Below are 24,444 nucleotides of genomic sequence, written 5' to 3'. Positions count from 1 at the left end.
TGTCTTCAAATGTCTTGTTTTGTCAAAACTCCAAAGATATTCAGTTTACTATCATGTACGACACAGAAAAAGCTTGAAACCCTCACATTTTAGAAGCTGCAAACCAGTGAATATTTTGCATTAAAACACATACAGTATTGGCCTCGCTGACCCGGTTTTAAGATAACAAACTGTAAAATTTGTCTGCTCAGCTGGAATCTGTGGTTGTAATATTACACACACACACAGCAGGGTAGATGTGTGCATGTGAAGCACAGATTTAAAGTGCAGAGGGTTTATATGGGGGGTTTATATTTTCACCCACATATAATGTACAGTCCCATATTTTCCCAGAAAAAAACAAGATATTGGCCGTTTACTGTTATACCTACTGTGATATTTTATTGCAAACATATTGTATCTGCAGCCATCAAACATGATCTTTCACACTAATTAGGCTGAATGTGAAACACAATGAGTCATCTTCCAGTGTTTAGAAAATAATGTTGATTTGCTCCTGCTGTGATTTGAACTTTTTTTTGTATCTCACATGGCCGGAGGACATGTTTTACTGTTGCTTTCTGTTGTTGTTTTATATATTACACTAATGGTCCCGCATTGCTTATTATTATAAAGAGTTTAAATGCATTTCCAGATTCATCATAACAAAATGAGTCTTTTTGTCCCCCAATTTCACCTAAATCTTCACAGGTGGAATCAATTGTTTTTAGAGCTGCAACGATTAGTCAGTCGACAGAAAATTAATTAACCGATGATCGATAAATCACTTTGAGTCTTTTATTAAGAAAAATGCTAAAATTATCTGGTTCCGGCTCGTAAATGTGAATATTTTCTGTAGGGCTTCTTGATTAACCTGCAGATTATTTTCTTGATTAATCTTTCAGTCTATGAAATGTTGAAAAAGTAAAAAAAAAAAATTGCATTCACGATTTCCGAGAGGCCATCGTGATGTTTTCAGTTTGCTTGTTCAGTCCCAACCATTCAGATATTCAATTCATTGTCACTTATAACAAAGAAAAACAACAAATCATCACATATGAGACGCTGGAACCAGGAAATGTTTGATATTTTCACTTGAAAATTCAATTATCAAAATTATTTGCTGGTTAATGGGGATGTGCAGAGATCCCAGTATTTGTATTTGTATCTGTATTTGTTGAGGCAGCAAAATTATTTGTATCTGTATTTGTATTTGAATAAAAGTGGAAGGAGGCTTAAAAATCCTGTTTTTGTTTTTATTACACTTTTAATTTTAGAAAATTATTATGATTACTGAGCTAAACCCATACTAGCTACACTCATAACACAGAGACAGCACAGCATGTAACATGTAGGGAGGAACTTCAAAGGTGAATCTTGCTTTGCACTTTTCATTTATTGCCTGTTTTTTACAACCTAACTTTGTGGAAAGGAGAAGGGGAACAACAGGTTATGGAGAGTCTTTAAGAGCACTTTGCTTGTGTCAGTAGCTCAGCTTTATCTCTGGGGAACATCCCCAACAAATAATTTTTAAAATATTTGTGTGAAACAAATATTTGTATAAAACCCACTATTTCTGCTTTGCTGAATAATGTATTTGTATTCGGGCACACCCCTACTGGTTAATTTTCTGTCAAGCTCTAATTTTCTAGTTTCTTTAGTCCTCTATGATAGTAAACTATTTACATTTTAGGTGTATCTTGGACATTTTTCACCATTTTTTGACAACAACCAATCAATTAATCAAGTAAAAAATTGGCAGATTAATTAATCTCCTATTAACAAGTGATGTTAGGCATCTTATTCAACTGCTAATTAGTCAATTTTCTGGTAACCCCCCCCCCCCCCCCCCCCCAAAAAAAAAAAAAAAAAAAACACGACTATGGACTTACTGTATCAAGATTATTGAAAAGTTCCAATCAGGGGAAGGATACAAAAAAAGTTTCCGAGGCACAAAATATCAGTACAGTAAGGCTGACCATAAAAAATATGAAGAATATGTCAAAGCTGTAAATCTGCCTCGAGCAGGCTGTCCTCCAAAACTGTGAGTCTGTGGCTTTGTTCACACCTGGCATTGATATGTGCACAAGTGGACAGCTGTAAAGTGTGAAAACACCCAAGACGCATCGAGGAGGCATTGAGGATCTGAACACTCAGACCACATTCGGAGGTGGTCTGGGCCACATTCCTTTAGCAGTGTGTCCGGAGCCACACCAAGGGACTGCCTACTCAACTGATGTCCTCTGTATAAGCCGAAGTACGTCCTCATTCGCATGCAAACAGCGTCGTACTAAAGAGTGAAACAAGAAGAAGAGGCCACAAGAAGAACAGGCAAAATTGATTCTCCAGCAATATTTCCAGCAGACTGGGCACAGGAAGTGCATTGCTGCCTCCCGCCATTAAAAACAACAACAACAACGCATTCGGTCTTTGCAAACAGAAAATGATGTTTATTTGCATATAGAGCGGGCGGAGTGAGATCTGATCACAAGTGGTCACTCGAGACGCATGTGGAGATGCATTTTAATGCCAGGTGCGTACTTAAAGCCGTCCACTTGTGATCGGATCACCCAAGACGCATGTTAATGTCAGGAGAGAGTGGAACTGGTGAGAGGAGGAGGAACCATCAAGAGACCCTTCACCAGTCGCAGCCAAAACCAGAATGTATTCATGTTTCCTGGAAGTTAATTGGCTAATATTTGGATAATTGTTTAAGTAGTCGTTTGCTGGTCCCGGTCTTTCAAATGTGATGATTTGCTGCTTTCATTTGTCTCATGTGACAATAATCTAAATATCTTTGTGTTTCTGACTGTTTATTGGACAAAATCAATTGATTAAGCAAGAAAATAACCAGCAGATAAGTCAATAATGAAAAGAAGTTTACTGTAAGGCAATGCGAGTTTATTCATATAACACATCTCAGCAACAAGGCAATTCAACGTATTTTACATAAAACATTAAAAGCATCAAGACAAAGTGCAGCCGTAGGTCAACGATGCGACTGACCCCGGGCGCGTTTGTGCCTTTACCTCCTACTTCATCTCATTAGTTCAATCACTGCATGTATTTGCACCTTCTAATGGACCTCTTCTCATTCATAAACAGCTCTTTCCTTCAATCTCTTGTCTTGCTTGTCTTGACCTCACTCTCCGCCTGCCAGCAGAAAGGCTCGAGGCTCCTCCGCAGGTCAGCCTCGGATGCTCTGGATCTGCACCAGCGTCCGTGCCCGTAGAGTCTGAGTCACCGCCAAAACTTCCTCCATAAATCACAGGGTTCGATTTGTGGAGTGTTTTTATTCATGAAAATAAATCAGAACCATAGTGAACCTATATAGACTATGAAGCATATTAAGATATTTCTTGCAGCTGTTAGTTTTTTAAATTTAATTCATCAGGTAGCGTAATATTTTCATTCATCCAGAACCAGAGAAGATATGATTATATATTATGATGCCCCTCAACTCTCCTCTCAGTACTGTGGATGACGCCACTCAGCCAAAGGTGCCAACACACTTAATGTCAATCATGCAAGTCACTGTTTAATTTAACTCTATATGCAGCAAACTTCAATACTGAATAGAAAATAATCACAACATGCAATAGCACAATGTGCTGTCATCATCAAAGTAAACAGGCTGCAGTATATTCCTGCTTGTCAGACTAAGAGAGAACATTCTGCTTTGATGACGGACTTCTGTCTTCTATTTCTGTTTCTCTTGCGGAGGGGTCATCCGCAGCGTGTGGCCTCTCTTTTACCCACATCTCTGCAAATCTCCAAGCAGGGAAGGAGGCGACCTCTGGTCCATTTACTGCACCGTCACGTAGCCGAGACAGTGTTTCATCTCCGTTGTCACACGGGTGCTGACAGTGGGAGTCCATTTCTGATTTTATTGTTGTTTGCACTAATGACTGTTCTCACGTTGCAGCGCTTTACTTAATAGCCTATTTTTTATTTTTTAGATATTTTTTATGGTGTATGAGTGAAGCGGCATACATCACTATGAGGGGGAAACATTTTTGTCCCCACTGGGGATAAAAATACCTCAGCAGAGGCAGGGATATATAGACCACTGGGGGGGGAATCCACACCACTGGCCACCCGGCAAATCGCACCCTGCATGTTCATCTCATATTCCTGTGGTGAGGTCACTTCTAGATTAACTATAACTGAGCTTTATAGCCATCACATTAAATGTTTGGTGCACATCAGCTGAAACACACCGTCCCCATCATGCGGCTTGGTGGTGGCAGTATAACGCTGCGTGGATGCTTCTCTGCAGAAAACCCTGGATGTGCTTATGAAGGTAGAGAGTGACATGAAACCTGCTGCAGTCCACTATTTTATTTTCTTTTTTCCTGCAAGACAATGAGACCCAACATTAAACTAAATCTTCACATGAATGGCTTTAAAATAACATACTTAATGTTCAGATTAAAGTCTGGTTCCAGACCTGAGATTTAAACCCATCAGGTGTTGTTGCTCATTCTGTTTCTGTGTTTGTTTCCACCTGCTGGAGAGCTTTGTAGAATGACAAATATTATCCTCCTACATAGCTAACAAGCTACGCACATGCATGAAGTATAGTGATAGCAAAATGGACACAAAAACGTTGACGAGTGTGGATGCGATCGGTGTAGCTGTACAGCTTGTTTAAGATGACTGACAGGAATAACAGCTCGTAAATCAGAATATTACTATATTTCTTTAAATATAACATGAAGATGATGTCACATTGAATGAATGAAGTGAAATCAATCAGCATCTCACTCTGATTATCAAGCTAAAGTCAGAGTCCAGACCTCAGAGAACCTGCTTTTCTTTAATTTCATGTTATTTCAATGAAATGTGTGTTGTTTTTTTAATTTTAAAATACTAATGTTGCAGCTTCTACTTAATAATCTCATGAGAATTAAATTAAAAACTAGCTGCTGGAATTTCAAAAAGAGACACTTTTATATACGCTTTAGAGCAAATGTTTTACAAAGAGAATTTCTGTAGAAATTTGGTGTTTATAGCTGTATTAATTGATTTTTTGGGCCACTTGTGGGTATTGACATATTATCACCTTAGAAAAGCTGATACATTGAACGTGTTAGCAGGTTCTTACTTACAAATCCAGCAACATTACACATTCACTAACAATAGATTTAAATCTACTATGTTTAGTCCCCTTTCAGCTCTGGTTTGGTCTCCACCGACTTGCTCCACTGTTTACCAATCAGTTGCTAACTTTATCTGCTGTGCACAGTGGGTTTATCTGCCTGCTGCTGCTGAAAATGAGGTTAATGAGGTCCATGAGAGTGAATCAAAACAGTAAAAACAAAACAACGAGCTGAAAGAGGCTAAAACGTTCTGCGGAGCCGAGGGTGACTGCAGAGTCGGGTGATAATTCTCTGTAGCTTTGTGACTGCGAGCTACTCGTTTAACATTGCATACAGTCATCTGATCCATTGTTAATGTAAGAATATTGATTAATGCAGCTTTAAGTCATGAAAGCGCTGCAAGTTTTAACGCCTGAATGAAACTGTATTAATCTTCAAACTATTGGAGTTATAACTCCTGGCAGCTCCGTCTGGACGGACGCCCAGAGTCGTGTTATAAAGTTCACTTCCTCCTCTGAAGGCGGCGCAATCCTCTGTGCTTATTGACAGACAGTAAGAGGAGTTAAGCCAGCAGGCTGCGGGTTAGTGGTGATATTCCCCCGGGTGAGCTGGCAGACATAAGAAGACATATCAGCACTATTTGTAAAAAGTCACACACAGCCCCGCAGAGGACGGTCCACTTGTCATTGAGATAAACTGGCTAATAATTGATCGTCACAGAAATGAAGGAAGGGCACCGGGGTTAAATAAAACCCTTAAGTTATTGTGTGTGTGTGTGTGTGTGTGTGTGTGTGTGTGTGTGTTCTGTGATGGAGAGGCGAGCTGAGCGAGGTTCAGCTCAGCTAGAATGTGGGATTTGTTTAATGGGAAATGCACTTGCTGCATTATAAAACCTCAAATATCAAATATTTCAAAATTTGCTCTCAGTGTTGGTGAAGGATTTTCAATTCAATCTCAATTTTAAATTTATTGAACGAATCTGCTGCCAAAAGCACACGACGGTGTTGAGATGATGTTTAAAAGCAACATGACACTGGAGAGTTTGTTTTAAATATTTTTTAGTGATGATTTGTTTTTAACTGAGCTTCATGTTTCAGTGTCTATCAGCCTCATGGAGTGAGAATTAAGCAGCGGTGGAAGAAGTATTCACATCCTTTACTGCAGTAAAAGCACCAATACAACAATGTAAAAATACTCCATTACAAGTAAAAGTCCTGCATGAAAAATCCTCCTACAGTAAAAGTACATAAGTATTATGAGCTTGATGTAGTTAAAGTATTGCAGTAAAAGTACATAAGTATTATGAGCTTGATGTAGTTAAAGTATTGCAGTAAAAGTAGTGGTTTGGTCCCTCTGACTGATATATTATTATATATGACATCATTAGATTATTAATAGTGAAGCATCAGTGTTAGAGCAGCATGTTACTGTTGTAGCTGCTGGAGGTGGAGCTGGTTTACACTACTTTATATACAGTTAGCTAGTTTAGTCCACTGGTTCCCAACCTAGGGGTCGAGGCCCCTTCAAAGGGTCAGCAGATAAATCTGAGGGGTCATGAGATGATTAATGAGAGAGGAAAGAAGAAAAAACAAAGTTCTGTTTTCAGTTTTTGGACTTTTTTCTCTAATCTTTGATTTTTGCTGAAATATTGGATCATTTGAACATTTATTGAAATGAAAGCATGTGAGAAGTTTAGAGGGAAAAATCACTATTTGGTGGAGCTGTTAACAACTCATAGACATGTGAAATGTGACCCCGACTACACACTGCTTTTTGTAAGACGTCAAAAGCCAAAAAGGTTGGAAACCACTGGTTTCATCTTTAACAATGTGTTGTATTTTAAAAGCTTGTTATATTATCCATTGTGTCAAATCTTCATCTGAAAAGTAACTAAAGCTGTTAAATAAATGTAGTGGAGTAGAAAGTACAATATTTCCCTCTGAAATGTAGTGGAGTGGAAGTATAAAGTAGCATCACATGGAAATACTTAGGTAAAGTACAAGTACCTCATAACTGTACTTAAGTACAGTACTTGAGTAAATGTACTTCATTATTGTTCATATTTTCATTATGAGATATAATGTGTTTTTTATTCTATGTTTGCATACGGCCTGAGGCTGCTGAAAACATTGTCAAACTTAATAATCACTGAATAACAATTCAAAAGGTTCATGTATTACAGTCAAAACTATTGAATTTCCCGTACAATAGTGGAATAGAGAGTGAATAAAAAATTAATCTTCCATTCCCTGCGGGTCTCAAAGGACATCAACAAAACAACGAGCCGCATGGATCAAAGTTCTTTGACACATTTTGCTGTTTGATTAAAGAAGGTATTTTTTTCCTCAAAGAACAGTGAACCTATTAAAGCTGCAAGAAAATGAAATATTGAATTTCAACAACTTTTTATTAACATTATCGTGTTTATTTCCTGGTGTCTACACTCAGGAGTCAACAGTTGTTACTAGTTTGATCACAGAAAAGGAAAAGTTGCAGTACTTTGATTGACAGGTCATTATAGAAATCAGTTAGTTCAAGTTGAGAGAACGGCGAGCTGCCAGCCTCGCTGTGGTGTTAAGCAATGATCCTTGGAAAGACCTTTTACAGGAAAAGCTATAAATTTGCAGGATTTTTCACCATGAAAATTAGAAACACAAGGTTCATCTCAAACGACTTGAAACAGTGTGGAAGAAAAAGACATTTATATTCAGCACACGTATCAGCCTTTCTAATACAAAACAAACTATGCTGGTAAAAAAAAAAAGATTTACTGCAGGAAACATCGGCTTAGCTGTTGGACCTTTGTGGAGCTCAGTGACAGGTACGGTTCTGGAAGGATGGGATGGAAAGTGCTGCAAATAACAATTCATTTCTGGTTTGATTGTTGAGTCTGTAAAATGTCAAAAAATAATTTAGAAAAAATGTCATTCACAATTTCTTAGAGGCCACGTTGATGTCTTCAATTTGCTTGATTTGATTTTTGTTTGACTAAAATCCTCAATATATTCAGTTTACTGCCATATATGACAATGAAAAACAGGAAATTGTCACATTTGAGAAGCTGAAACCAAAGATAATTTGGTATTTTTGCTTTAAAAAATGACTGAAACAATCATCAAAATAGTTGCAGATTAATTTTCTGACAATCAACTAATCATTAATCATTGCAGCTCTAGAAGGATGGAAATGTTAGTTTGGTCCATCAGTCCTCCATATTGGTCCAAAGTGAAACATCTTGACAAATACTGGAAGAATTACCATGTACAGACATCAGCAGATGAGTCCTGAAGACTTTGATGACCTTTCATCTTAGCTGTACGTTGTGTTTGGCGCTAGTTAGCAAACGTTAGCATTAGGGCTGTAGTCAACCAAAGAAAATCTTGGTCAACTAAAATCATACATAATCTTCAACTAATCGATTAGTCGGCAACCCATTGTTGCTAACTTTGGAGCTAACCTCCTTCACTTTTCCAGCATTTGGGGAAACAACAGACGTGACTTTTTTTAGCATTTAGCATCCCCAAGCTGTTGATGTAGCACTTTTCTCCTTATGAAAATAACACGGAGATTATTCGACCAATGAGAATTTAGTCGGACGAGAGCATATCGACCAACTAATTGACCAGTCGGCCAGCAGACTACAGCCCTAGTTAGCATGCTGACATGCTAAAACAAGATGTGACCTAAATATGACCTGCTATTGCAACACAAGGAGAACCTTCACCCGCAGGTCCATTAAGTTTGATTCAGCAGTGTTACAGTTTCTATTACAGCTGCAGCTTTGAGCGGAGACGTTCAGCTTGTTTCCTTCTATTAAATCATCCTCCTCTTCCTCAAACATACCAGGACACAAAGTGAACAACAGAACTTGTTTCATAATGAAAAGCGGATCTCATTTCTCAGGTGTATTAACACTCTACTGTCTGCATGTAGTTCACTGTTTATTAGAAACAGACAAGACAGTTATGCTGCATACTTGCCTCAAAATGCAACTATATTATTTTATTAATGTGTTGACAGATTTGTATTGTATATGGAGCATTGCTTGGACCTAATATTTTTATTTGATCATGATAATTGTATTATAGGAAGTAGGTTATAGTCATTTTTTTATGTAGTTGTCTTGATTTCATTTGCATTTAACAGAAAAGTCTCCAGTCTAGACAGAAAAGTCCAAAAAATGATGGAGCTCCTCAAAAATTATGTGATGTTTTGTAGCTTATAACTTAAAATGCTTCACAGATTACATGTAAATACTGTAAATTACTTTAAAATAAAGTTTCCTGTAGCTTTAATGTTTAAAATACCATCTGTAGATGTTCAATGATACACGTTTCCATGAACACAAACCCAAGATACATTTCAGGATGATTTAAAATGTATTTTCAAACACACAAATCACTCATTAACTTCAGGGGGTAAAAAAGTTAATCCATCACAAAATCCCAGCAAAAACCTTTAATGCTAACAGAGCTTTATCACCCGTCTCCTTATTAAACGGATGCACATCTATGTATCCAAATCCACAAGCATTTAAAACCTCTGAGGACTGTCAGTCATAATTAGTATGTTGTTGCCGCCCCTGCTGCTAACATTAAAGCAAAAGAAAGCAAAATTTATCTCTAAAGGTTCCTTCAGATATTCGCTTTAGAATTCACATCAGAGCACATGAAGGTGTTTTCCGATGCACGGCAGCACACGGCAATCAGCGCTTTCCTTCATTAGAGGACTGAAGGTCATCTGTAGCATCTCTAGCTCATATGAAAAATGCTTCGGGCAGATTCTCAGGTGAAATAAGGTGCAGAAACAGCAGTATTTAGGTTCAGGAAAGTTAATTCATGATGCTAATGATTCTGTTGAGAAATCATTCATGAAAACTATATTAATGACTAACGAGTTGCTTATGTTTTTCTTTGCCCACCAGCTGCTGTCCAAGACGTTAATCGTCCAGACCGACCCGACCCAAGGCCGGAGCAGAGCAGGCTCCTGCCCCGCGGGCCCCAATTTACTTTGTGTTAATTGGATCAATTATACATTTGTTTAGTGATATGCATCATTAAAGCCCAATTACAAACTAAAATAGGCTCCTTTTTTTTTTTTTTACCTAAATCTAAACCCCATTGCTAGAAAAATATCGGGTGATTCTGCAAAACCAAAGATTGAATTTTGCTCTTCGTTCCACGTTTCCAGTAAAAATCCAGAACTGGTCAGACATGTTTTCATCGTCAGCCATAAACTGTTAAATTTTAAGGCCAATCTCTTCTCTTTATTCTTTGAATAGTCATCATGAAGACATGACTGGTCTGTTTTTTTTTATTTATTCATTATTTGTTCTCTGTACCATGCTTTTTTCCATATGCGCCATGTTTTTTTTTAAGATTTTATCCAAATTGTGTTTATTTTTTTCTATATTCTGTCATTTTATGTGTTTTTATTTTATTGTATGTCTCAGTCTCTGTTTCTTTTTTTTTTTTAAATGTGCTCAATAAATAAATTGACTTGACTTTGTGCAGTAACACAAAACCAACACAGCATTTTAAGTTGGCACTTTCTACAGTATCTGGTATTGTTGTATGGTTAAAGTAGAACTGCAATGATTAGTCGATTAATCAATTAGTTGATTGACAAAAAATGAATTTTTAAAGAAAAAATGAATAAATTCTCAGATTCCAGCTTCTCAAATGTGAATATCTTCTGGTTTATTTAGTCTTCAATATTAGTAAACTAATTATTTTTGGGTTGTGGACAAAACAAGACATTTGAGGACGTTCTCTTGGGCTTTGGGAAACAGTGTTTCACATTTTTCACCTATTTAGGACATTTTATGAATCAAATGATTAATCGATAATGAAAATAGTCCTTAGTTGCAGCCCTTGGTTAAGGTAAGGTTAAGATGGTGGTTATGGAATATACACTATGTTGAAGGTATTGTTAGGGTTAAACAACTAAAACACTTGAGTTAATATTAAGGAAAAACTGTGGTTACTGTTAATAAAAAGGTTAATTACGTCAAGTCAAGTGTATGAAAGTCAGTCTCTGCCATGCTGCATAAAAGGACAAACTACTTCCTGCATGGAAGACACTAAACGGTGGCAGAGTCCGATGTGTAGGACTACTGGGCAGCAAAATCTACTTTTAACATTTCAGTTGATATCATGCTTATATATCCTGAAACAAATCAGTGTTTAACCACATTATCACAAACTAACTGACATACAGCAAACGCCACGTTGATGTCTTCAATTTTGTTTGTTTTGTCCGACTAAAATCCTTAAAGCCTCTGGAAAAGAGCCTTGAAATCATAAAAATGCATATATGATTTTAAAGTTGAGTGTCTCATTAAGCATCCACAAAAATCTGAATGAAAATAAACATTCATAACTATTAGAAAACTTTAGAAAACCACTTCATTTTCTATTCATTCACTAAAATGTTTTGCTGATATGGAATAAAATACTAAATCTATCAAATAACCCTAACCCTACTTGGTTAGAAAGCTTGACTAATCATAATTCAGTTTACTGCCATATATGACTATGAAAACAAGCAAATTGTCACATTTGAGAAGCTGAACCCAAAGAACATTTTGCATTTTAGCTTAAAAAAATGACTGAAACAATCATCAAAATAGTTGCAGATTAATTTTCTGTTGATCGACTAATCAATTAATCGTTGGTCAATGGTCAATCAGTCCTCCATTTTGGTCCAAAGTGAAACACCTTGACAAATACTGAAAGAATTACCATGAAATTTTGTACAGACATCAGAGGTTCCCAGAGGACGAGTCCTGTTATACAAAATTATGATTACACTGTGTATGAGTGTTACTATTCTATCTAGATCATGATGAATTGTTCCTGTCTTGTACTGCAACTCAGCAACATCAGCAGACTCATCAGCTAAGGTTAAAGGAAGTTCAGCGTTATGTTTATAAAGAGGACGGTGTAGAAATTAAAATTCGTTGGAGAAAGAGTGAGACATGTCATCTGGGGGTCAGTTGGGCAGGAGAACTGAAAACAGACACGACGTTATCTATAAGTCTGTATTTTGATAGATTAAGAAAAGAACTGTAACGCCCACTTAAGGTGTATAAAACCCTGTTACAACCACTTTATTTTCTATTCATTCACTAAAACGTTTTGCTGATATGGAATAAAATACCAAATCTATCAAATAACCCTAACCCTACTTGGTTAGAAAGCTTGACTAATCATAATTCAGTTTACTGCCATATATGACAATGAAAAACAGCAAATTTTCACATTTGAGAAGCTGAAACCAAAGAACATTTCGTATTTTTGCTTAAAAAAATGACTGAAACAATCATCAAAATAGTTGCAGATTAATTTTCTGTCGATTGACTAATCAATTAATCGTTGCACCTCTAGAAGGATGGTCCTCCAATTTGGTTCAGAGTGAAACACCTTGACGAATATTGGATGAATTACCATGAAATTTTGTACAGACATCAGCGGTTCCCAGAGGATGAATCCTAAAGACTTTGTTGATCCCCTGACCTTCATCTTATTCTGATATATCTCAACATCTGCTGGATAGATTGGCACTAAATATGCTCCCCAGAGAATAACTTCAGTGATCCACTACCCAAGGCTAGATTACTAACCAGGAGCAGAGCAGGAACCTACCTCAATGGGCCCCAATTACTTTGTGTTAATTGGATCAATTATACATTTGTTTAGTGCAATGCATCATTAAAGCCCAATTACAAACAAGAATATGCTCCTTTTTTTTTTTACCTAAATCTCAACCCCCGTATTGTGGTGATTCTGCAAACCTGAGGAAGAGTTTTCCAGTGTAGTAATACTGGTTGGTTTATGGGACTCCAAATGAATTGGGGGAACAAGTGTGAGGGGGGGCACTCAGCAGGAGTCCAGAGGGAACAAGTGTGTTGTGTGTGTGGGGGGGGGCACTCAGTAGGAGTCCAAAGCTCATTTTGTCCCTGGACCCCCTAGAGGGTTAATTTGGTCCGACCAACATTTCACCAGAAGTCTGTAAAAGCTGTAGTCAATTTTCAATCTAACTGGTGGCTCAGCAACAGATGTTAAGATTCTGACAAAAAGATAAAAAAGACACAGATACCTGAGTAGCATCATGTTTTGATTTGGTTTATATCGCTTTATCCAAACCCTTTATAGGCAGAACACATCTCGTTCAGTTTGGTTGGCAGCTGTCGTAGCGTGGTCAGGAACTAACAGAGACTCTACAGACTGTTGATTGTCAGAAAAGAAGAAGGAGGAGGAGGATCGCTTTACTAGGTCTCGCTGTGCTCTGATGGACTTAGTATAATCCACTATAATGCTTAAAGCTCTCAGGGTCTTCTATGAGGGAAGCTGTCAAAGCTGGTTAACTTGAAGTTGAAAACTCAATCTGGAGGCCCGATCCGAGGAAAGGAAGTAACTAAACATCGAAAACTGTGACGGAGAGAGGGTTACTCTGCCAGGAAGCACTTCTCTAACTTGTGTTTTTTTTTTTCTTTCAGAGGACGCTGACAAGTGCTCTCTACATGTTCGGGGGTACAGTCACAATAAATGCAACGGCAGAATTAAATTCTTCCCTCAGTACCAGTGGCTGTGCAGAGTCGCTGGGGTTGATCACTGCTGTAATTTGGTTCCACTCGTCTCCCAGAGCAGGCAAGGTCATTACTTATTACGAGGAACATAATGATTCGGATTGTCCGTCTCCAGGCTCTTGTGTTTAATGAAAGCAGTGGGGAAAAAAAAAATGCCACAAAAAAATCTCACACAAATTCCCAGCTGGCTTCATTTCAGGCTTTTTGGTTACTATGATTACTTTACTGTACTGTTCAGATATGCAACTTGATTTGTAGCCCAGGGACTCCAGCGAGTCCCAGGGTTAGTAGGCAGTCTGAAATAACTCTGAATTTCAAAAATAAAACTTTTTTTACTGGTTTGAAAACTGCAGCAGTAACCAACGCTGGTAAATTGGGGTGTTTTGTTTATGTGTTTCAGGCTTGAAGATGCATCGGCTCACACCGAGGAAGGAAATGCAGACCTAATCAATAAAGTAACCACCAAAATACTGAACCGTTGAAAAAGAGCAAAATATTTTTCTCAGTACATGTTTCTACCTATCAAAATAAAAAAACAATAATATTAACACCAGCACTGCTAAGGACAAACACCAGAGTGAAGCAAAGTTGACAGGAAGAAAAGATGCATTTTCTTATCGCTGTTTCATCCACACTGATATGGATATTTTTGATATTTTTCCTCCACGTTCCGGCCTCTCATCCACATGCAAACAGCATTTTAGGTCCTAAAACACAGACTCTGTGTATCTGCATGGACATGTAAAACAGAGCGTTTGGGAAATGATGACGTCTCATCTCATTGTTGCTTTGTGTAATGAACATGCACCTGAAAGAACAATCTGTACTGCCCGATCTGTACCGCACATACGCGAGCGGGTCCACCATCTTGGACAGCTAAGTATGGCAACACCACTTGGACAAACAACATTAGAGTTGGGTTTTGTCACTGCTCGATCCGCGTTATCTAATCTGTACGAGGGAGATGTAAACTTCAACATGTATTTTGCATATTATTTATTTTTATTACAAAGTAATTTCCTGATTATCTGAGAGGTCTTAATCGCTTTTCTGTTCGTTGTTATCTTAGAAATAGAGACAAAGAGTTGTAGTTCAATACAGAACAGATGAATATTAGGTCTAGCCTTATGGATGGATAGGCTAGGGTGAAATAAACCGTTAATCTCTCTAAAGCTGATAATACTCGAAACTTTTCATCTTTGTTGATGTTGTAGTACAGTAGTTATTGAGCAGTGATAGAAGACTGTTAAACTCAAATCTAATGTTGTTTGTCCAAATGGAGTTGCCGTACGTAGCTGATGCAATTCGGGCAGTTACAACAACTATCGCCAAAGGAAAATAAAGCTCACTATACACGCTCAGAATGTTCTTCTCTGGTGTTTGACGTTGGTGTGGACTTTATCGCCACCCACTGGTCCTGCGTGCTTGTTTGATCGTCTGCAGTCGTTTTTGCGTTCTCATGTGTATGGAGATATTTTGTAAAACGAAGGTCATGTGGACAGAATTTTTTTTTTATATCCATTTAGAAGAATATTCGTATATTTGTGGTCAAGGCCTGAGTTGATTTGTTAAGTAGAAATTTATCTAAAAAGTCAACAAATGTGTATGTTTGGTATATTCATGTAACGCCTGTTGAGGACAGTTTTATGTCGCTCACAAGCATAATCAATGGACGTAGATATATATTTGTTAAATATGTATTATTTAACAAATATCTATATCTGTTAAATATCTATTTTATTTATGGCTCTCATTTAAAACCTGCTTTGTTTTTAGTGTTTCCAGTTTTTAAATGTCTCCTCTGTCTATTTTTCCACCTATTTTGAAACACATTATAAAGCAATTTTTTGGTATGAAATGAGCTGTTTAAATAAAGTTTTATTATTATTATTGGACAAAAATCAGCACTCAACACATAAAGCATGCAAAGCAGGACTTTTCCAACACAGACACCTGAGTTTAGCATCTTCTACATGAGCTGCGTCGCTGAAGAGTGTTATTATATATATTATATATATTATATATGTTATTATTAAGTTATTTTACTGAAAGTCGTGCACTGAAACTATCAATCAACTGACCAGCTGAGATGAAAATGAGTATTATTTACTGCAATCATGAAAATGAAACAAACAAACATGAATGAACAGAAAAACCTTTTACATTTCTCCAAAGAGGAGTTTTAGTTTCACCACACGTTATCAAACAGATTACTGTAATGATCAGTTATAATAATATATATAATATTACTGGTTTCAGCTCAGAACAGCCACTCGGGACAATTCAGTCCAGTATGACTCATCTAAAAACACTGTTGCCAACTATTAAAACTAGGAAAGGTAGATTGTTAAAGGCCCAGTTCACCCAAATAACAACAACAACAACAACAACAACAAAAACAGACAAATCTCACTTGTCTCTAAGGCTGGATTACCAACGTTGGCACCGACCCAGGAGCCCCAAAGCCTCAAGTTAATGTCACATCATTTGGGTCAATATCATTTGATTAATGGTAAATTACAATATAAACTATGACAGATCCTCCATCTTATGTTGGACGTCTGACACTTGTGTATCAAAATCTAGTTTTAAGACTTGGATTCATATAGTTGTGTTTTATCAAACTGAGCAACCTTTGGTCATAGGAGTACTGTCAGTCTGCAACCAACAATTATTTACATTATCAATTAGTGACTGATTGGTTATTCAGTGTATTAATGTTGTTTTGTCTGACCAACAGTCACATCTGACAAGCTGGTACCAGAGAATTTATGGCATTTTTGTTGCCATAAATGGCTCAAATGATTAATAAGTTATCAAAATTTTCTGCCAAACAACTAATCAACCAATCATTTCAGGTCCAAAGCACTACAATGTATAGTGGGGATCAATAGGGGCCCCAACAACAAACTTCTCCCCTGGGGCGAAGTTCATAGAATCAGTGTCTGATAATCTGCAGACACTCTGATCAGTTTTCATTGGACCACTACTCTCTACCAAAGATACCACAGAAGTGATATGTTTTGGTGTAATTGGCGTGAACCAATCATCTGCAACCGTGTGGCCTATTTCCCACCTCAGATCTATTCAGAAAATTGATTTTGGTCGACGGCTCTGAAAGGACGCTGATCATTTCTAGAACAGCTGACGCGTTTGTCCAATTTGAAGATTGTAGACACGCACGTTTTCTGATCTACCATCTCTATGGTTACAGTTAGGTTGGGTTAGGAATAGATTGTGGTCACGGTTAAAAGAACACAGAGTTGAGTGTTGGTTGCAAACAGGATGCAAAGCCTTGTTGACCCAACCGTTCACCCCGACCTTAATAGGTTTTGAGAAGCTGTTATGACGTTAAACCACTTCTGCTTTTTCTCCTGCCAGGCAACAGTCATAATCTGTATGACAAGAGGAGGTTGTTGTCGGGTTCATGTGAACAAAGGCTGTTTTAAGGCATTTGAACCGATGCTTAATGGTTGTTTATTCTGGTGAGGACGGACGCAGCAAACACCAGTGACAGACCAGCAGTGCATTCAAGGAGTTTAGTTGAGTAATTGTTTCAACTCTACACATGTCAGTTATTCATTGTCATATCATCTGTCATAATTCATCCTTCACTCTGTCGGTGCACAATGAGCAAAGCAAGAATTATGGGATGTCTGTAGCTCTCACCACAACAACCTTTGTAAAAAAAACAAAAACAAAAAAAAAACGTGACCCCCCAACATAAGAGTCTCCTCTCCAAGAAAGCTTTAACATTCCCCCCGGCAACACAAGACAAACATCCCGTCCCACTTTCCGAGTGTGTGTGTCAACGTCGCGAAAGTCACAACAACCCCCTGAAACCTTGATGGGATTCCATCCTGCATTGCTGCAATGTCACCGCTGTAACTACCGCTCTGTGCTGCGCTGGGCAACAACACGCCGAAGCCTCTGTCTTGTTTTGTGTGTGTGTGTGTGTGTGTGTAATGTGCTACTCGTCCATTTGCCCTGTAGAAACCATTCATGATGTTTTGTAATGGTCAGCTCCATCATCCTCCTTCCTGTCCACTCCAAAGTACCCACCAGGCAGAACCACTTAAAAGTCTTTCATGTTGCTTTTTTTTTTTTCCTCCTCTTTCTCCTCCGCTTTGCCTTTGTTGCAGGATGAATAAGATGCTGTGAGAGCCGATGGGCTGCTGGCCTTAATGGTCTCTCCCTTTTTACCTCCACCTCATGAGCTATTTGAATTTCATGACTGATGTTTTGCCGTTGCCTCATCTCAAGAATGAGAGAACAGGGCTCAAACTTCTTGACGAAGTCTCTCCATAATTCATAACCAGCCCCCCCCAACCCCCCCTCCCTCAAACACACACACACACACACACACACAAAGACACCTTCTCAGCGACCAGACGGTTTTGCTCAGGAGCATCATAAATAAGGCTCAAGATTTTCATCTCTCATTTCTGATGTGATAAACAAAAACGTATGCAGAAATGCAAGTCGCTGGGATAAAAAGGAAAAAACAGAATGCAAGAAACACCGTTTAAAAACTCACAAAGATTACATTGATGAAGATGATGTTTCCCAGTCTTACACTGGGAAGATACTTGATAATGCAGCGTAAGCAGCTCAGGAAAAAAAAAAACTTTCCATGCAAAAGAAGCCGACCACAAGCGTTGGAACTCCGATATAACATGTCCTTGAGAAACAACAGCCAGTGTTCTCCCATTTATCAACACTGATTACGTGTATTGATCTGACAGAACATGGAGGATTCCCAGTTGAAAGGGTTCAGCAGACTGGAAACTGAGCGGCTGCTGCCTCCGAGGATCATGATCTGTCCAGATTGGAAGGGGACGGACATTGTCAGACTCTCACACAGCGTCACCCGTGAGGTCAACGTCTCTGAACATGCTTTATTATCTAGTAAATACACAATGATGTATCGGCGACGTTTTACAGATATTTGGCTGAATTATCTGTGAAGTTTTGTGATATTATTTCAGCAATAGTTCTGTAAAACAAAAGAAAAGCTCCGTCTTTCTATACTGGCCGCTTTAACGAAGGTAAAGCACATCACAGGTTAGTTTTGAGTCTTCGTTGGACATCTGTGTATAAAATAGAACATAATTTTTTGTGCCTAGGATTGTTTATCTTTTGCAAAATATTGCCTGATGTGCTCCAGGCAGAAATTTTTCTCTCTCTCTCCAAAATGAGCATGAATATGAATAGCTTTTTGGAATGAAATAGAAATGGAAAGTCCAGTTTAATGTGCTGGTAGACTGACAAACAGTACTTTCCTGTTTCTACACAGCATTGAAAAAAGCCGAGAGGGACAGTGCACCGCTTGCTCCAGTATTCCTCCTGTATTTCTGCAGCAGATCAGGTGGTTAATGGCTTTGTGTGGACTGTTTTGGTTTTGTATGCATGTGGGGGGGGGGGGGGCACTAGCCTGGAGGAACCATTACTACTGGTGACACACTTCAATCCTCTGCTCTCAACAGCATGTTATTATTTAAGCGGTGATTGGAATTATGTTTACAGTTAACGGGCAAAATCAGGAGCGCAGGAGTGTTGCGGGGAACGGATTATTAAAAGCAGACGATGTGTTATTTTTCATATAGACTTTTTAATGACTCCCATCACTGCAGCCACAAATAAGTATTGGTAGTTAAAGTACTGAAGGCTGTCCTGATCATAATTAATTCATACTTGATCTTTTTTTCAAAAGACATTTCGATTTTTAGTCTTAATATTTTCTTGTCACATAATAAAGAAATCATTTCTATTTTACTGACATAAAGCACCTTAAAGGACATTGAAACATGTTTTTTTCTTGCTGTAATCATTCCTCCTGTTCATACTGACCATCAGAAGATCCCTTCATGATGCACTTATAATGTAAGTGATGGAGGACAAAAATGTATTTAAAAGTTTATCTGAAGCTAATATGAAGCTTCAGCATCCAAATGAGTCAAATCAAGCAGATATCTCAACAAGTTCCTCTTTTTGTTACTATACTTTAGCCACAGACGATGTGAAGATCCTGATAATCATCAAAATACGCTTAAAACTCTTAAAATGGCACTAAAACAAACTGGAATCACTTTAACTTTCATTTTGCGAAGAAACAAATATTTTTTATTGCATCATAGGACACAAATCTTTTTTTTTTGTGTGTGAAAAACAAACAAGGACAGATTCAGACTCTCACCAACACTCAGCAGGTAATCACAATGAGACAGGAAAGAAATTCATCCATTAATAAAAAGAATCTACTTTATCAACCTGACGTCCAAACATTCACATCCTCAGCCTTCAACCGTGGTGACCGATGACTGGAAAGTCGCCCTCGTGGCAAACGGCAATTCAAAATAAATCAGGAAATCAATACGACTGTATGTTAGTGAGCCGGGCGGCTTTCTCAAGTCACTCATGTGAGAATATTCACAATTATCACGATAATGGAAATTCACCATGATTAAATTAACTTTGAGTGTTTTTATCCCGATATAAAATCTTATATCTCCACCGCAGCTCAACAGGGAAACACAAAGAGGGAATTTGATGCTAACAAGACTGCTGAAGCTTCATATTAGCTTCAGATAATCTTTGGGTTTTGTCCTCCATCACTTACATTGAAAGCACATTAGATGATCTAATAACCAGCATGAAGAGGACGAATGATTAAAGCAAACAAAACCTCTTTCAGTGTTCATTTGGGCTCCTGACTGTTGCTTTAAGACACACTTGAAACATTGTGAACTCCTCCTTTAAACTAAATCTAAAGCAAAGTCTGATATATGTTTAAAAGTATCTCAACTTTGCATTTTACTTTTTTTTTTTTTTAATCTCATGAGCATTGACTATTAAAGTAATATAAGTATTTTCCATTGAAACAGAATTATCCTTACCTGGAAGATAACAGGGTTTATTTACATATCAAACAGCACTCTTCTTTCCAGTCAAGCATGGCCTCAACTTACTTCAAGTGCAAGACATGTGCTCCAGAGATTCTCAGACTCAGGTTTAGTCGTTTGAGAGTCTGCAGCCATCTGCCATCAGTCTCATTTACTGCAGGTTTTTTTCCCCCCTGAGATAAATGCAGCTTCTTCTTTTTCTTTTTTTTTTTCTTTAACAACCTTTTGTCGCATCTTGCACTTTCGCAGAGTGCAGAACTCACACTTCTGGCAACTTAAGATCCTGAAATGATTCTTCAACTGAACTGTTGACCCTCCATCACAGGCATCAGCAGCTCTCTCTCTCTCTCACACACACACACACACACACACAGCATCATCTTAACAAGTAAAACATTTAATTAACGTAAGAGCTCAGGAGTCGTCAAAAGCTGCATTATTATTATTGCGAGGGCACATTTGTGACAAATGTCTCAGTGACATATTGCACAGCACATTCTCCGACTAAAGCAGCGAAGCAAATGGAGCTACTTGAGGAGAGAAACACAGAACAGGAACCTGAGCAGCTCTTCTCTCAAGCACTTCCACCTCTCTTCCTCACTGTTTGGGTTCACTTTGAGCTTTACATTCATTCAGAATATTTCCATTAATGTGACATTTTTGAAAACAATCCTCCAAGAAACATGACCTGAAACCTCCTAAACACACTATGTTCAGTATGAGAATCCATGAGCAGACCAGCTGAAGGTTTGCTCAACATCGCCATCTAGTGGCTTCAGTGTGAGACTCCCTGTGTAAAGTCTGCCTGCTGGGACGCCTCAGGGGAATCAATGCTAGTACTACAACAGCAATGATCATCTAATTAACAGCCAAACCTTTTGATCACTGTAGAGTCCAGACTTCTAGCTGGGGAAACTGTGTCAATATAAACCAGCATTTTTCAGTCCTCAGCATCCAGAGTAAAGAACCTCACTGCAGTTTTTTAGTCCAGGTCTGTCCTACAAGTGACTTGATTACAGTTAATTGCATTCACCCGTCGGCCAAGGTCGATTACATCCCGATTAGATGACTGGAATAAAAATCCAGCAGAGCTCTGGCACCTGCAGGACTGCACAGCAGGATGAAGCAATTGATAGTAAGGCAACTTGCTTAAATAAGGAAAATCCCTACAGTGATGGACGTCAAGAAAGCATATAGTGTAGTTTCATAAAAACTTTTTTTTTTTTTTTTTTTTTGCATTAACAACAGCTATAATTTAAATGACTGATAATCTAATTAGAAGAATCTGGCACGTGCAATAACTGTGATTCCTTCTTAACAGAAAAATATCAATAAGGTTTGCTCAAGTTGCTCAAATTTTTGCACATATAGCTAAAAACTGAATCATGCAGCTGAATTATAAACACATGCAGGTTACTTAAGGTTATAATATGATAAAAGGATTTATTCATCTAGTGCGAATCGACCGGAGTCTTTGTAACTGCAATCCTATAATCAACTTCAGAAGGATAATCTGCAGTAGAGATATTAATATTACAACAGAAAACGTGTTAAAGGGAATACTGGAGGAATATTACGACGTTAAGATTTTTAAAAGGACAGATATAAGCGCGATGAGGTGATTATAAACTTACTGATGCAAAACCGGGTTTAAGATTGAATGATAATTCCATAGAGATCCTTCTTAACTGAATAACTGGTACATTTTTTAGGTAATTAAAAACATGATAGAGTCACCAAAAACAGCTTTAGCGCTTACCTGCAGGATGCGTCCTAAATAAAGTTCATTCTCGTGGACTGCATGCAAAGAGTAAATGTGGTGTTAAAAAAGCGACGTTGACAGCTGACATGGCTGAAAGTGATTAGAGTTTAAAAAAAAAAAACATGTGAATGATGAATGTCGCGGTGGAAACATGAGTAAAGTCCTCAGCATCAGTGATGGTGTAGTTGCCAACTTGAGCTCAGTGTCTGTGCTGATGCTGCGCTGCAGCTTCTCTCCACAGCGCAGCCAAAGAGCAGCGGACTCAGCGAGAGGACTCCCCCCCAAGCACCGCCGCCTTCGGGAGGGGGAAACGCGCTGTTTTACAAGAAAGTCAAAAAACTGAACATATTCTATTAAAAATAGATACAGTTATTAACACCAATTTGATAGCTGATGTCTGAATATCAATTATAGCCAATTCGTTTTTATGACCAAAGGAGAAAGACTTAAAAAAAAAAACTAGCTGATGAGCATTTAGCTTATCAATTTTTGGCTAGCATGCTAACAGAAAAATGGGCATCTTTTTCACTTGAGCCACCTGTTTATTACTTAATTTATGTCCAAGATTTACTGGTGTTTTAGCCTTTGTTGACTACACCAGAGACAACAGCTGTAACGGCTTAATTTGAACTTTCTTCTCCCATTACCTCTTTATTTCTGCTCTCTTACGTTTTGTGCTGGACAGTTAGCCAGCGATGGAAGAACTATTCAGATCCTTTACTTCAGTAAAAGTACTAATACAACTATGTAAAAATACTCCATTACAAGTAAAAGTCCTGCATGAAAAATCCTACTTAAGTAAAACTGCATAAGTATTATATATTGTATGTTATCACATCTCACATATCATGTATTGTATTATATGTAGTATGAAGTATTAGCTATATACATTCTGGTTACTGGTCCTCCATCTTTAATGCTTTATCATGTGTTTTTAAGAAACCAGTGCAGCCAAACCCTCTTACAGCACTGACTGGTTTCTATTCTGACAGTGACTCTCTTTCTAAAGCACAGTTGGCCCATGGCTGATGTTTTACTGCTGGACAGAAGATTAATTCTGTTTAACTGGACACAATCTGCTCCTTTCTTTTCAGTGATGGAAGAAGTGTTCAGATCAGATTTACTTCAGTAAAACCACCAATACAACAATGTAAAAATACTCCATTACAAGTAAAAGTCCTAATGAAAAATCCTACTACAATAAAAGTATATTGTATAAGTATTATGAGCTTGATGTAGTTAAAGTATTGCAGTAAAAGTAGTGTTTTTGTCCCTCTGACTGATATATTATTATATATGACATCATTAGATTATTAATAGTGAAGCATCAGTGTTAGAGCAGCATGTTACTGTTGTAGCTGCTGGAGGTGGAGCTAGTTTCAACTACTTTATATACAGTTAGCTAGTTTAGTCCAGTGGTTCCCAACTTAGGGGTCGGGCCCCTCCAAAGGGTCAGCAGATAAATCTGAGGGGTGGTGAGATGATTAATTGGAGAGGAAAGAAGAAAAAACAAAGTTCTGATACACAAATCTGTTTTCAGTTTTTGGACTTTTTCTCTAATCTTTGATTTTTGCTGAAATATTGGATCATTTGAACATTTATTGAAATGAAAGCATGTGAGAAGTTTAGAGGGAAAAATCACTAATTGGTGGAGCTGTTAACAACTCATAGACATGTGAAATGTGACCCCGACTACACACTGCTTTTTGTAAGACGTCAAAAGCCAAAAAGGTTGGAAACCACTGGTTTCATCTTTAACAATGTGTTGTATTTTAAAAGCTTGTTATATTATCCATTGTGTCAAATCTTCATTTGAAAAGTAACTAAAGCTGTTAAATAAATGTAGTGGAGTAAAAAGTACAATATTTCCCTCTGAAATGTAGTGGAGTGGAAGCATCAAATTGAAATACTCAAGTAAAGTACAAGTACCTCAAAATTGTACTTAAGTACAGTACTTGAGTAAATGTACTTTCCACCACTGGATTTTGAGGTTCGTTAACAGAAACTTGTTGAAAATTCAAACCCAGAACAGGGAAGGTAAACTTTATAACAGCATTTCTTTGAATTGTAATGGAGTATTTTTACATCGTTGTATTGGTACTTTTACTT

General features: G+C 37.8%; 1 protein-coding gene across 2 annotated transcripts in view; it reads right to left on the bottom strand.

The window, feature by feature from the left end:
• The window catches only part of LOC137190552 (multiple epidermal growth factor-like domains protein 11), a 174,238-nt gene extending 150,816 nt beyond the window's left edge, over positions 1 to 23,422 (bottom strand). The window contains exon 1 of one of the 2 annotated variants that reach the window (XM_067600130.1): positions 22,333 to 23,422. The gene's annotated coding sequence lies outside the window, so the exon portion shown is untranslated. The remainder of the gene's footprint in view (positions 1 to 22,332) is intronic. The other variant, XM_067600182.1, reaches the window with a different exon arrangement.
• Between the last annotated feature and the right edge of the window lie 1,022 nt (positions 23,423 to 24,444).

The sequence above is a fragment of the Thunnus thynnus genome, chromosome 1, assembly GCF_963924715.1.
Source record: "Thunnus thynnus chromosome 1, fThuThy2.1, whole genome shotgun sequence".
Taxonomy (NCBI): Eukaryota; Metazoa; Chordata; class Actinopteri; order Scombriformes; family Scombridae; genus Thunnus; species Thunnus thynnus.
Note: the sequence above shows the minus strand (reverse complement) of the source record. Positions and strands in the feature narration are given on the sequence as shown.